This window comes from Bos mutus, chromosome 11, assembly GCF_027580195.1.
Source record: "Bos mutus isolate GX-2022 chromosome 11, NWIPB_WYAK_1.1, whole genome shotgun sequence".
Taxonomy (NCBI): Eukaryota; Metazoa; Chordata; class Mammalia; order Artiodactyla; family Bovidae; genus Bos; species Bos mutus.
Window position 1 is genome coordinate 21,940,727 of NC_091627.1, and position 16,146 is coordinate 21,956,872.

Below are 16,146 nucleotides of genomic sequence, written 5' to 3' on the forward strand. Positions count from 1 at the left end.
TGAGACTTCAACTTGACAATCAGCTGGTCTCAGAAGTATTCCGACACTACGTAGGACATGCGAACGTGCTATGCTATTGTTTTAAACTAGTCAAAGTACATACAGAATAAAATTTAACCCAAATACTTGCAGAAGTGCCAGAGTACACTGCAGGGGTAGAGTTCCGTAAAACCCAGTTTAAAAATTCCTGAATTAGGAGATGCCCTATGCCTCCAAGACGGCATGCCTAGAGTTCACAGAAGCACAGCTTGGGTGGCAGGTTTGTACATGGAGGAAGTCTCGGTACTGCTGAAAGAATTGCACAGATCCTGACAATGAGTTCTGGGCACCATGAAGGATCTGGGTGGGTCCTACTGACACTGCAGACTCCGGGACAAAAACAAAGAAGGGTCAGAGTCCCCTCCAGTGCTTGGGGACCAAGCAGAGGATCTGGTTGTACTGATATGTGTACAATAAAGAATTGCTACTGGCTGTACTACAGTCTTTCCTAGTTAAGCAAAAGAAGGCACTTAGGGTGGCAACCAGCTCTAATTGACAGTGTGACTCCAGGAAATTCACTTTTCTTTAGGAAAACCATTCCCCTCTCCCAAAGATGAGGACTTGGACTAAATTATTTCTTTAAAAATGATTTTGAGGCCTGGCCCCTTCTTTCTAACTGTATATACTTGGAAATCACAAACCCTCTTCTTCCGAGACTCTCACTTTTTAACTTACATATAATGAGGATTCAAAATTTCTACTCATCTCACGCACTGTTATGAGAATATCAGTTAATGTAACCGAAGTACTTTCCATATTGTAAAGTGCTCAGTCATGTCTGACTCTTTTTAACCTCACGGACTGTAGCCTACTAAGCTCCTCTGTCCATGGGATTTTTCAGGAAAAATACTGGTCTGAGTTATCATTTCCTTCTCCGGGAGATCTTCCTAACTCAGGAATTGAACCCATGACGTCTGTGTCTCCAGAATTGGCAGGCAGATTCTTTACCTGCTAAGCCATTGGGGAAGACCCATTATAAAGCACAACTCATGTAAACGCTGAGATTTGCCTCAACCTCCTTCCAGTTTGAAAAATCAAATGTTGACTCTATGAAAAGCTTTAGTGGATGAGAATTATTTTTTTCCCACTGTTGAGTTGGCATTGTCTTGGAGGGAAGACTTGCCACAGTTTATTCCTATCATAGAAGGCAGTGCCCCCTACCCTCAACCCCAACCAAACTGCTTTCAGGAACAGGTTAAATCCATGCAACTGGGATTTTAACCCAGACTGCTCTGCTCGCTCCTGCTGTGTGTGTGTGTGTGTGTGTGTTAGCTGCTCAGTCATATCCAACTCTTTGGCACCCCATGGACTGGGGGACAGGCTCCTCTGTCCATGGAATTTCCCAGACAGGAAAACTGGAGTGAGTTGCCATTTCCTCCTCTAGGGGATCTTCCCGACCCAGAGATTGAACCTGCATCTCCTGTGTCTCCTGCATTGCAGGTGGATTCTTTACCACTGAATTACCAGGGAAACCCAAAACACTTGGTACTATGACTGCTATTTGATACAAACAAAATAAACACTATTGACTGAGTTAATGCTCTTGCTGCTCTACTTTATTGTTTTTTAACATCATTTCCCCCCCCAACTTTATTGAGATATAATTAATACATAACATGGTGTAAGTTTAGTATGTTTATTTGGTACACCTATTGCTGCAATATGATTACCACTGTAGTGTTAGTTAACACACCTCTATTATGTGCCATACTTATTTCTTTTTTGTGGTGTGAACATTTACAATTTACTCTCCTATCAACTTTCAAGTATACAACATAGTCCTGTTAATTGTAATCACAATTCTGGGTGTTGGATTCCCAGAGTTTATTCACCTTCTGCCTGCTGCTACTGCTAAGTCACTTCAGTCGTGTCCGATTCTATGCGACCCCATAGACGGTAGCCCACCAGGTTCCGCCGCCCCTGGGATTCTCCAGGCAAGGACACTGGACTGGGTTGCCATTTCCTTCTCCAATGCATGAAAGTGAAAAGTGAAAGGGAAGTTGCTCAGTCGTGTCCGACTCTGCGACCCCATGGACTGCAGCCTAGCGGGCTCCTCCGTCCATGGGATTTTCCAGGCAAGAGTACTGGAGTGGGGTGCCATTGCCTTCTCCCACCTTCTGCCTGGAAGTTTGTAACCTTTGACCAACATCTCCCCAGTCTTCCCTAGTCCACCCTTCAGCCCTGACAATCAATCACTGTTGGAGTTTCTATTTCTATGCGTTTCGGTTTATTTGTTTTTGAGATTCCAGCTATAAGTAACATCACACAGTATTTGTTTTCTATTTCAGAATTATTTCACTTGGCATCATGTCCTCTAGGTCCATTTATATTGTAGCAAATAGCAGGATTTCCTTATTTCTCATGTGAATCATGACACTTTTGCAGAAAATGGAGAATTGACTTCTTAATTTATATACATACTTCTGCTTCTTTATTGGGGAAAAAAAAGCTTCAAGAAATGTTCTTTCCCTCTTTGTCTCTTCTGATGCTAATCAAATGGACCCTGTTTCCTCTCTAGCATAAATATTTTCTCTCTCTTGCCTTCAAGGGTAAAAATACAATATACATGAAACAGTAATTTATTAACAAATCCTTTAGAAAGAATTTCCCACCGTGGGGCTGATGCAACTCTGTTGTGCCCCATGATTGACACAGATATGCCCAGATGTATCCAGGGTTTAGTTTCTTGCTCCAAGTTCCCTAAGTACTGAAACTGGGCAATCATCAGACATGCCCCAGTATTCATTGCTTCTGGGTGTTCTGGGGGAAAGATGTCACTTCCCAAAATTTCCTCAATCTTTGAAAGGCAAAACAAAGACAAGTACAACACTGTTTCTCTAAGACATTAAATCAAATGTATTACATTTTATTGTGGTAATACAAGATCCCAAAAAGATTTGCTTAATAATTAAAAAATGAAATATTAGTGCTATGCAGGAAAGTGTACTTCTATCAGTAATAGAAATGACAGCTGTCAGGCTGTATTAAAGATAATATAGAGAACTTGAGTTCTTTTTTGTTAAGAAATAAAGTATGGAATGGGGCTTCCCAGGTGGCTCTACCTGCAATGAGGGAGATCCAGGTTTGATTCCTGGGTTGTGAAGATCCCCTGGAGAAGCAAATTTCAAATCCACTCCAGTATTCTTGTCTGGAGGAGCCCATGGACAGAGGAGCCTGGCAGACCACAGTCCATAGTGTTGCAGAAAGCTGGACATGACTGAAGCAACTTAGTACGTAAGAAGTATACAAAAGGCACTTCTGTAATACCAGCTTGTTTATAAATTGATAATCACAACTTGTAGACCGAATGAGTTCCTGGAATCTCCATTCAGGTTAGAAATCTGAATCATAAAGCATGAATTTCTTTCCAGATGCAAGAAGGATCCTAAATAATTTCATAGTCAAGCTTTGTGTTTAAGGATTCCTAATATGTTTATGTGGTCATTTTTACTGTTAAACATTTTAGAACCCAGCATTTTTGAGAGCTGTGCTTAATATAGCATGAAGCACTTTGGGTAGTTTGAGTATAGTTGCTGAGCTCCACGGACTAAATAGAAAAGGGAGATATCTGAGCTTCTAGATTAGACCAGGAAATATTGGAATTATAAGGAAAGATATGAGCCTATCAGTCTGGGACTTTTTGATTCTGGCCCTTTCTGGCCACATATAGGACTTTTATATATACAAAAAGAAATCCCTTAAAATGGAGTGGTGAGAGATAGAAAATGTCTTGCTTTATTGACTTTTCTTTCTTCCTGTTCCCAGATTTTGGAACTGATCAAGGTTCACCTGGACTTCCCAAGTGGCTCAGCAGTAAAGAATCCACCTGCAATGCTAGGAGACTCAGGAGACACAGGGTTTGATCCTCGGGTCAGGAAGATCCCCTGGAGAAGGCCATGGCGACCCACTCCAGTATTCTTGCTGGGAAAATCCCATGGATGGAGGAACCTGGACATGATGTCATAAAGAGTCAAGCTTGACTGAAGCAACTGAGCACAACACAGCATGGGATTCACCTGTAAGAGGATGAGATGGTTGGATGGCATCACCAACTCAATGGACGTGTTTGAGCAAACTCTGGGAGACAGTGAAGGACAAGGAAGGCTGGCACGCTGCAGTCCATGGGGTCACAAAAAGCCAGACAGGACTTAGTGATGGAACAATAAAGGATTCACTACGTCTAGTTGTCTGTATAGACCTTTATTTGTTTCTAACTTAATTTTTCACAAACTGACACAAATGTAATTGTTTGTAGGCACCAGTATGATCATGGTATATGCAATGCTATTTTTATCATTTTACATTTTTGCACTTTTCCTGAACCTCCCCCTCCACTTTCTGTCTTCCCAACTCTAGACTTTCCCTTCACTACAAACCAGATAGCATATGTATTATATATGTACACATGTATGTATATAATACATAAGTTGAAGCTTATAAATGATTGTTCTTTGCCTATTTTTCAGAGTGAAGCCATATTATATACACTTTCCTTTTACAATTTTTCTTTAATATCTACGTGGCATTCAATATTCTTGTGGTGACTGTGGCATGATTTATTCTGACAATCTCCAGGTGATGGACTTTCACTGGTTTTCTAAATTTTCCCTCTACAAAAAATGTTTTAATAACAATTCTATTATGTATACCCTGACATATTTGTGTTTTCATTTAGTGGAATAGATTCCCATGAGTGAGATTGCAGGGTCAAAGGAAATGTTTACTTTTATATTTTCACAGATGTAGTAAAATTGTTGTCTAAAAACTCGGTAACAATTCACACTTCTGTCAAATGTATGAAGGGGATATTTCTGCCACTATTGTGAATAGTTGAACATTAAAATGGTCACCAGTCTTTTAAATATAAGGAGATACATAATTGCTACTTTGATTTGCACATCCTCGGATACTAGTGACTTTAATTATCTTTTCATATGTGCACTCACCTTCTGGATATGGTCTCTTGTTTCTAGACTCCTTTTTTTTTCACCTGAATCCAGAGTGTCTTTAATTTCAAAATGAGACTTGTTCCTATTAACTGCATAGCAACTGGGCATCTGTGAGATATGTCTACAATAGGAAGAAAGGACCTAGAGAACATGTCTCAGGACAAAATTTAAAGGAAAAAATGACGTTTATTGTTTTCAGAATTCTTTTAGTCAAGCCTCTTCTGTAAATAAGTTAAAAGAGTAAACATACCACCTGCTCTGGTATCTATGGTTCAACCTATTACAAGGGAAACATGAATAGACTCAATGGCTTAATTGATAAATAGACAACATTTAAGGCATGAAATTTTAGTTCAGTTTTTTTTTTATTTGATACTAGAGTGGACCCTGTATATCTGATATGGAACCTGTCCTCAACCTAAAGCCACATTTCTGGAATCCTTTGAACTTACTGTAAGAAGGAGACTGAAACAATTCAGCTTAGGTTACTTTAGGATCAGGAGAAGAACCAGAAGACTGATACCAGCTCCAGCTTCCCTGTACACCTGATCTCATGATTACCATGGTGTCCTTTGGATAGCTGGTTCAATAGCAAATTAAGAAGAAACCCACCTGGGTGGCTGTAGCCATCACCCTCACTGACACCTTCTCTGGACAAGTTTCTGTGGTCAGGCGGGGCTCAGCCTCTAGTTCACAAGTAGTGGTAAGGTTACACTGACAACAGATGTGACAGAATTTGGTCATATTTATTATTAGCATCAAGATGAATCACACTCATTGCTCTTTGATCAGGATATGGTGAACAGAACTGGCTCAAACATGAGGTCCTTGAGGGTAAGAGAATAGAGCCATATCAAAGTTATTAGACACACGTAGAAAGCACCAGGGTTTCACTGGTGGCTCAAATGGTAAAGAGTCTGCCTGCAATGCAGGAAACTGGGTTCAATCCCTAGATCAGAAAGATCCCCTGCAGAAGGGAATGGCAACTCACTCCAGTATTCTTGCCTGGAAAACCGCAGAGGCAGAAGAGCCTGATGGGTTATAGTCCATGGGGTTGCAAAGAGTCAGACAGGACTGGGTGACTAACTTACGTTTTTTTTCAGAAAGCACTCAGTAGCAATGGCTAAGCTAAAGGGTGGGTGATGGCTAAGTCAAGTAGGAATTAAAGCACAGGATTTTCTCCAGCTCAGTGCTCTGCGGTCAGTTCCACATCTCCATTTGCTCGTATGGAAGATATATCCATCCTTTCCCTGGTACCCTCTGCTACCACGTTCCTTCTCTCCAAAGCAATCATGCTTTAATTGGTATAACCTGACAGGTAAAAGTAACCTCCCAGCAATGGAGGGACTAAGGCATTTCAAAAAAAACAAACCAAAGGACTTTGTAGATCCTCCCAGAAGAAGTGCTTTTGCTGAGTCTTGAATATGGAGTGGACATTCAACAGGGCAGATGGAAAGGAAACCTCTCAGGTGTGTGCAGAGCCCTGGGTGTGGGCCACATCCTAGGTAATGACCTCCCACAGCCCTCTTCACCTCCCCAAGCATCAGTGTCCTTGTCTCTTATGTGTATAACATTCATCTATTGTGACCCCTTGCTGGCTAATAACCAAGTAGGTTATCATGTGTGAAACCACATTTTAAAGCTCTATTGATGACAGTGAAGATGATTTTCACTGGGTTCTAAGAGTGTGGCTCTGTAAATAGTGAGGAATTTGATTGTTTACTTTTTGAAACCATAGCTTAGTGCTGGGTGCTGAAAGAAGTCCACCTGTCAAAAATAATACACCTGTGGAAGGCAAAGGGATGGTTTTGTAAACACAGTTAAGATGTTCTTATTTGTAATTTAAATGAAGCTCTTCATGGGCCTCCTCTTTCTTCCTTCACCTGGACATCAGCTGACCTCCCCACCCTCTCTTGTTCCCCCTCCTTCCCTTAGCACCTAATGTGTAGATGGTGCTGAGGATGAAGACTTGAACTCATTGCTTTGTATACATTGCACGTGACCAAGGTTCACTATAAAATTATATAGATGCTATAGTTGTGCACAAATTATAGATGAGGCAGTCTAAAAGATTTAAACAATTTTTCTACAGCCCATTCCCAGGTCCAGCAGTTTGGTTCGGGCCCCTGTACGTGACCAGGTTGCCTTATTGCCTTCAGGTACAGTTTGTATGCACCATGTGTTCAGCTTTACAATGCTTAAATTTTCTGTCCTTCCAAAGGAACAACAAATCATCTAGACAGCAATTAAGATGCTTTTATGAACACTGAATGCAGTGCAGTGGTGGCATCAAGGAAGAGCTGGCACAAGGATATTAAGGATGACTTACCATGACTTTGATTGTCCCCTCCCATGTCTCCATACCCACATCAACATCTCATACTGTGCAGGACACCTTCCATCTCCCATGCTGTCAGGTGTCTGCTATTAAATCTTTCCTCTAAAGAAAACCTGCCACAATCATTGCATGATTTATCAACCTGGAAAATCATCGGAGTAAAGTGCAGTAAGCAGGAGACCTGGGGTGTATGACACGGGTTCAGGTGAAGGCCCCCTCTTGTCTATTGTGGGACTGTGTTAGTTTCCCAAGGCTTCCTTAGCAAAGTACTATAACCTGGGTGGCTTAAAGCAAGTATTCTATCACAGATCTGGAGGTGCCAAGTCCAAAATCAAGGTGTAGCAGGGCCATGCCTGCTCTCAGTTTCTGGTTGTTACCATGGTCCTTGACATTTCTCGTTTTGCAACCATGTAACTCCAGTCTCTGCCTGGATAGCCCATGTGAGTCTTCCCTCTGTGTGTATGTTTCCTCTGATGCTCTTCTCCTCTCCATATGTATCTGTTCTCACACCAAGTTTTCCCCTTCTTATGAGGACCCCAATCATGTCAGATTAAGAACTTATTCTAGTACGATCTCATCTTAGCCCAATTACACCTGCAAAAACCCTATTCCTGAGTAAGGTCAAATTCACAGGTACTGAGGGTCATGAGCTCCACATGTCATTTTGGAGGACACAATTTAATCTACAACTGGGGCATTATAAAATAAACATTTTCTCCTTATCATTTAACACAGTTCTAGAAAGAGGGGTTTTCAGGCCAGGTGATCTCTGATTTCCTTTCCAATTCTAAACAGACCATGACTCTGACACTTAGAATAAGGATACTTTTGTATCTGAAGAGTTTGTTTTAATTGAAAGAAAAGATAAAAATATACTATGAGGGCACACGTGCATGCATGCACACACACCAGGCTTCAGAGAGCACAGTTTGAAGCATGCAGTGTGCTGATGGAGTCAGAAAAGAGCTCTTTAAGATTTCAAGTCCACAGTGAATTGCTGGAAGCCTATATACTGCCTTGTTGTGGAGGTCACCTACTAAACAGCTTACAGGAGTTGTGTTTGCCCAAAGATTAATTTAGAGATTAACCAGGTGACTTTGCAGCAGCCCCTGAAGGCTTTTCATGAAAGCTCATAAAACACATTTGTGGGTGGTTGTTAATGTTTATGAGTGTGTGTGTCTGTGTTCAACCACATTCCCAGCTCTACAGAAACAGATCTGCATGATCCCTTAGCTTTCTTCTTGAGATTTCGTTATCTGAATAATTTCCTAAAGACTAAAAACGAAAGTATTTTAGGGGTGCAACCACCTCTATGTCAGATGACAACCACCTGGTATATTAAACACCTTGCTACAATGGGAGTTTATTTTTAGTGTTTTCAATGGCTATATACCAGCGTGTATACTCAGAATAAAAATGAAATCCAAGGGTTTACAACAGGGAGTTTATTCCAGTTATTGTGTTTTTCTCTTTGTGGGGGAGGACTTAAAGGAAAATTGCAGATACCAGAGAGGAGGAAGAACTAGCATTTGCTGCATTTATATAGACTCAGGGAGGACACTGATATTTGTAGCCATTTTGTTCAATCCCTGGGTCGGGAAGATCCCCTGGAGAAGGAAATAGCAACTCATTCCAGTATTCTTGCCTGGAGAGTCCCATGGACGGAGGAGCCTGGTGGGCTACAGTCCATGGGGTGGCAAAGAGTAGGACACAACTGAGTGACTTAACTAACTAACTTTACATGACAGGAGCTTTGCATAGCTCATCTCATTGGAGCCTATAGGAACATTTTCTTATTGTTTCCGTTTTACAGAAGAATGACTTGAGGCTTCTGAACTTTAATCACTTGCCTCTGATTAAAGGAGATTAAAGGAGTGGTAGGAAATGGAGCAAGGATTTGAACTGAGATTTGGTAGACTCAAAATCCCTATGCAGTTGTCTCTAAGCCATGATGTATGTGTGTGTGGGGTGTGTGTGTGTATGTGTGGTGTGTATGTGTTGTATGTATGTGTGTATGTGGTGTGTGTACATGTGGTATGTGTGTGTGTGTCTGTGGGGTGTGTGTGTTTGTGTGTGTGCATGTGTACATGTGGTATGTGTGTGTGTGTGTGTGGTGTGTATATGTGCATATGTTGTATATGTATGTGTGTGTGGTGTGTGTGTGTGTGTGTATGTGTGGTATGTGTGTGTGTGTGTATGAAGAGATATAGGCAATAATTATCCCCCAAAGGAGTTTTGTTAGAGAACTTAAAACTTTCTAGTTTCTTTCTTGCTCCACAGATTCATCTTAGGTTCCCCCTTGTGAAATGTTCAGAGCTTAAAAGCTTAAGTCTGATAACTGGATAATGAATAGCTGGATCGTGGGTTAGAAAAGAGGTTCTCGGCATTTATATTCAGGTTTTCCAGAGAAACAGAACTAGTAGGATATGTGCATTTGTGAACAAACATAATATATAAATAAATATATATTCTGTTGTAATCAGTCTCCTGATATAAATGTGAATCACATCCAAAAATATCCTCATTGAAACACCCAAAACAATGCTGACCAACCATCTGGGCATCCTGTGGCCCAGTGAAAATGGCACATAAAATTAACCACCACAGCATTGGTGAACACTTATTTTTGGGAAAAAAAATGAAGCTCAATTTGCCAAAATGAATAAAGCTTAATCTCATTTGGACCTAAAGGGAATATAGATACAACCTGAATACTAAGAAAAGACTACACAGTTTCTGCAACAAATCTCTTTTTTCCCCTTCACATCTGATTAGAGTTCTCTGAAGTTCTCCGTAAGCATCATATCCCACTGTTTCTTCCCACTTGTGCTATGTGCTAAAAATGCCAGAATACTCGGCTCCCTGAACACCCCAGGTGGCCATGCACTCACACGCCACCAAGCCTTTGAGCCTTCTGTGTCCTCTGCATCAAGTGACCTTTCCTGCCCCATCCTCCACCCAGGAGTAACTGACCCAACTTTCAAAGGCTGGTGTATACAGCATCTCCTCTGGGAAGCTTTTCCCAGCCCTTTGACCAACAACATTGACCTCTCCCCCTATTTGATCACAGAACAGTCTTCAGATCACTAGCAAGCATCTGCCCTGACTCTGCTTGCAGCAGGCTCACTGTCAATATCCACAACCCATCAATCAATAGCCACTGTACTAACTGCTCCAGCTGCTTCTGCAAGAATCCCTTGGTGCTTTCTCATTTTGCTTCCAGCTCACTCCCTTTGATTCATGTCTCAGCCCATTCTTGCTTTTGCTTCTGCTTTACTTTGTGTTGGCTTCCTCAGCAGCTCAGTGAGAAAAGAAAAATCCCCAGGACAATGCAGGAGACACGACAGATGTGGTTTTGATTCCTGGGTTGGGAAGATCCCCTGGGGAGAAAATAGCAACCCACTCCAGTATTTGTGCCTGGAAAATTCCATGGACAGAGGAGCCTGGCGGGCTTTGGTCCATAGGGCTTTAAAGAATCAGACATGACTGAGCATTCATGCACGGTACTGTATGTTGGTATTTGTCTTTCCTGATTTTAACTTCTGAGGCTTCCCAAAGAACTGTTATTTTCTATATTCCTGGACTATTCTGGGTAACTTTGAAGAGCACCCTCCTGGAAGACCAAATTCCCACAAAGCGCCTCTTCACCCTTGTGTGTGTGGATTCTCTCACTAAGAATTCCTCAATCTCTGCTCAGGCTATGTAATTATTTCTCTCCTCTTGGATAGTGGGCTCTTCTGTAGAAATTATATCTTATTCATCTTTGAACTGCTGGTGATTTCCTTATGCCCAGCATGTTTTATGTGGCCGGTAAATATGTGATATGAATCAGTGAAAAAAATTAAATACATCTTTATCTTGAGTGTCCTCCTTGCTCCTCTTAACTTCTAAATTCTTACTATCCTTTTAGTGTTAATTCTAGTCTTGGATTACCCCAGCTGGAGCTAATTTATTTTTAACTGGGTTCCTAGTTCCCATAGAAACCAGATGGTATACATCTTACTGTGTGTTTATATGCTATGTCTCTCACTGAAGCTCCATAAAGCTGAATCACAAAGCTGGAGAACCAGGAGGATCATTGTCCAAAGGCTGGAGAATGTACATGTCTCAGCTCATGCAGAGAGAGTTAATTTGCCTTCCCTCCACCTTTTTGTTTTAGTCAGTTCTTACCAAGGTGGATAAAGTTCACCCACTTTGCAGAGGGCCATTTGCTTTACTCAGTTCACCCATTCAAATGCTAGCCTCTTCTGGAAACACTTCACAGACACACACAGAAATAATGTTTTGCCTGCTATATGGGCATCACTTAACCCGGTCAAGTTGACACAGAAATTAATTATCATGCAGGCAAATGGGTAGGCTAGGATTCCAGAGTCCTAGGGATTAAGTGGTAGTGACCAAGTCCGAAGGAATACACTGAAGACTTCAGCGGTCCACTTTCTCCAAGTCCTCTGCTTTCTACATCTAATTTGTTGTTGTTTAGTCGCTAAGTCATGTCAGACTCTTTGTGACCCCATGGACTGTGTGGCCCACCAGGCTCCTCCTCTGTCCATGAAATTTTCCAGGTAAGCGTACTGGAGTGGGTTGCCATTTCCTTCTCCAGGGGATCTTCCTTCTCCAGGGATTGAACGCGCATCTCCTGCATTAGCAGGTGGGTTGTTTATCACTGAGCCACCAGGAAAGCCACTCTACATCCCCATCTAAGAACGTGCACCCCAAATACCAAGCCTGCGTGCCACAACTAAGACCTGATGCAGACAAATAAATAAAAAAATTTAAAAATGAAGTTTTAAGCAAGTTAGAGGAAGCAGAAATCTTGCAAATTCATCCCCTACAATCTTTTTCTTCACTCTTCAGAATTTTCCATTACATTTACTCTATGTCCATGACAGGAAAATGAAACTAAAGCTATGAATAACAGTAGCCTGAGGTAGAAAAGTAAATATTATTCCTTTGGGTGGCACATTTTTTTCAATTTTATTACCAATTTTATTCACTCACCGGCTTCTTGCTTTCAGAGCAACATCCATTTCTTTCAGATCCTTATTCTGTTTGTCTATGTTTTTTTAATAATGCTATTATGAGGTACAGCTTTAAGTGTTTATTAAATATTTTAAAACAGATTGGTGTAATTTAATTGAAAAATGTTGGCATTTCTCTATAAAATTAGTGAACTGCCTTTAATGATTTGTCTTCTAAAATTGCCTTGGGGAGGAAAAAAGCAAGAAAGCATTCCTATTTTCCTTGCTATGTTACAATTTAAAATCAGTCCAGTATTTGTGTGATCAAATTTGTAATAATCTGTCACTACTGGCAGAAAAGAAGATTAAAGGATTCAATTTATTACAAAGAACAAAAGTGTGATATCTCCTCCCTCCATAGAAATAATACAAAATTCTAGAGTTGTTTTGACATCATTCTCATATTTCTGCTACAATGATATACTTTAAAGGAGGAATTCTATCTATTCACAGTATCCACAATGAAAATTCAATTCCTCAGAATCAGAAACTCTATATATTCCCTAATTCTCTGTTATGGGCTTTGTGGGTAGAACTCTCCTTAAAACTTCAACTTGACTGGAAGATCATTCTCTCCCTCTTGTTGGGAAGAGCTGACTATCTGTCCACTCATGGTTTAGCTCCTTGAGAAGGTCAAGGAGTGAGAGAACATTGCTCCATCTTGTGAATTTATGGACAGTATTCTCCACACAAAAATTAAATGAGATGTTAAGGCCTTAAATAGATAACTGCAGTAAACCTCTCTGTGTTATCAAGAATTAACTGTTAATAGATGGCAGAAAGTAAAGATTTGGCCTGCTTGTCTGGTTCTGGCAGTAATTAACTGCTTACTTACTCCAACATATATTCAGTGCTTGAGATAATTGGAAAGATACAGAGGCCTTCTCGCTGGTCTCTCTCCATAAATATCCCTCCACAGCTGCTGAAAGACATATAAATGTGTCTGTTTCTTTTTGTTCCACTCTACATGAAGAGAAATATGTTCATGAACATAGTTTGAAGGACAGGTGAATTAGGGTCCAATTCAGCCTTAATATTTTTTTCTTCTCCACAAAAAATATCTTTCCTGAGTATATCAAAACTTATTTATAGATTTGGTGTCAAAGGCCATCTTTATTATTTTTTAAAGTGGTGGGCCTTTAGTTTAATGGTGTCAATTCCTGTCAAATTAAACTATTGTTTAAATAAAATTCTAGTCACAATCTCAACAAGGTTTTTTTCACTGAATGTGTCTACAGACTCTGAAATACATATGGATGCGTAAGCACTCAGGATGAATCAAAGTTGTTGAAAGGAAAATGATAAGGGAGAACTTTTTCTATTATAAAGAATTCACAGGAAGCACCCCTGATTAAATTAGTGAAATAGAGAGAGGACATAGGCAGAGTCAAAAGGAATACAGTGAAAGAATTGGAAACAGACCCACTGATAGATGGTAATTTCATATAGACAGATCATCTATGTCAGGTATGGAATCAAAAGCCAATGGACTGAACATGGGGTACTTAATAAGTGATCATGACAGTTGACTTTGAAAATGAAAAAAATGCAAAAACTAGATCTCAACCTTAGGTCATATCCTAAAGTATATTCCAAGGATGATTAAATTCCTAAATATAAAAAGTAAATCTTTAAAATTTTAAAAGGGAATATATTAGATCTTTTATAATAGTGCAAAAGAAAAACAGTAGCAAATCATCTTACACGAAAAGGCAAATGGCAGACATGCATAAAATAGTTGCATGCATACCCCTCTTAACAAATTAATACTGGGAATATATAAATAAGCTCCTAAAATGAATGAGAAAATATAAATCTTAATATTCTGTTTTTATACAATGTATTTCACATCAGCTAACCAATTAAGGAAAATGTATTTGGGCATGTGAATAGGGAGTTCAGAGGTACTGTAGGCTATATTACAGCTAGACTGAGGGATTTCAATGATGGCAACCAGCTCTGCCCTCCTCAAATGGCATTGAAACATGTATAATATCATGTATGAAACGAGTTGCCAGTCCAGGTTCAATGCACAATACTGGATGCTTGGGGCTAGTGCACTGGGACAACCCAGAGGGATGGTATAGGGAGGGAGGAGGGTTCAGGATGGGGAACACATGTATACCTGTGGTGGATTCATTTTGATATTTGGCAAAACTAATACAATTTGTAAAGTTTAAAAATAAAATAAAATTTAAAAAAATAAAATAAAATAGATTCTGTACTTGGTGAGCAAGATGGCTGGATGTCATCCATCTCCTGTCCTGCCAGTTTATTGACTTCAGTAGGAAAGAAATCTCTCCCAGTAGGTATACAAGAAAAATCCCAGGGTTATTCCAACTGGTGTTTAGTCATGTTCCTAAGGCAACCCACTCCAGTGTTCTTGCCTGGAGAATCCCAGGAACGGGGGAGCCTCGTGGGCTGCCGTCTGTGGGGTCACACAGAGTCAGACACGACTGAAGCGACTTAGCAGCAGTAGCTATCTATTAACCATTCATGATAGCAGCGATGCTAAAGTCCTCTGGCAAACCACCTCTTAGCAATGTGCCCTTCCTTGCAGTTGATGGAGGGAAAGGGCAGAATCAGGACCTTCCAGACAAGAAGGACCTGAGCCTCCAGTGAAAAGAGTGACTGAGTGAACAAAGTAGGTTTCTGCTACGAGGAAGTCACACACATACAAATAAGATCTCAAGTTTTGACTCATATTCTTAGCTTGTAATTATATTAAAAACACAAAAATGAATAAATAAGATAGTAAAGAAATGAAACTTTATATTACAAATTTCCCAGCTATTGTAAGCTAAAATAAGAACAACTTTCTCACCTATTGAGTCAATGGGAAGACTAAAATTGTATATTATTATTTAATAATGATGTCTCTTATTCAAAGTCAACATCCATTCTTAAACAATTTTTAGAAACACATTTGGTGCAAATTATCAGTTTATAAACAAATATGTATCAACTAGCAATAATATGAAAGTTATTCTTTCAGGGTTTTTTGTGAATTTTTAAAAATTTATTTCTTTTTATTAGAAGGATAATTGCTTTACAGTATTGTGCTGGCTTCTGCCAAACATCAACATGAATCAGCCATAGTATAAACATGTCCCCTCCCTCTTGAAACTCTCCCCGCTTCCCTCTCCATCTCACCCCTCTAGGTTGTCACAGAGCCCTGGTTTGAATTCTTTGAAAGTGAAAGTGAAGTCGCTCAGTCCTGTCTGACTCTTCGAGACCCCATGGACTGCAGCCTACCAGGCTCCTCCGCCCATGGGATTTTCCAGGCAAGAGTACTGGAGTGGGGTGCCATTGCCTTCTCTGTCGGATAGAGAACATATCAGATATTAAACTGATAAGAACAGATACTACACTTGATCTTAGCCAAAAGGCCGAGAAGTGAGTCATACAGCAAATTCCCATTGGCTATCTATTTTACATATGGTAGAGAATAACATGGAAACACATATTACCATATTCTTTAAGTTTTTGTGCAAACTGAAGGAATATGAGGCCACAGTCTAAGCCCTAAGTGAGTTTCAGTAATATATGGGAAAAGAATAAGATATGTGAATATGGAAATTTACTTTCACTTTCACACTTTAATAGATAAGATACATACAAAGAGAGAAGCCATAAAGAAACTATAAACAAGAGGTTTCCAGATTCAGTAGGGACTCTGCTCACCTCACCAAAAGTCCAAACATCACTCTTCACTCAGGCCTGTCCCAGCTAGGGACAAGAACTGCATGTTTCAGCCAAGAACTGACATAGCAGAAGAGAGTCCTGAACAGCTGGGCAT

The 16,146-nt window shown here is 40.2% G+C and overlaps 1 pseudogene; it reads right to left on the bottom strand.

The window, feature by feature from the left end:
* Nucleotides 1-15,645: 15,645 nt before the first annotated feature.
* On the bottom strand, nucleotides 15,646-15,748 carry LOC138990070 (U2 spliceosomal RNA; annotated as a pseudogene).
* Nucleotides 15,749-16,146: the final 398 nt, after the last annotated feature.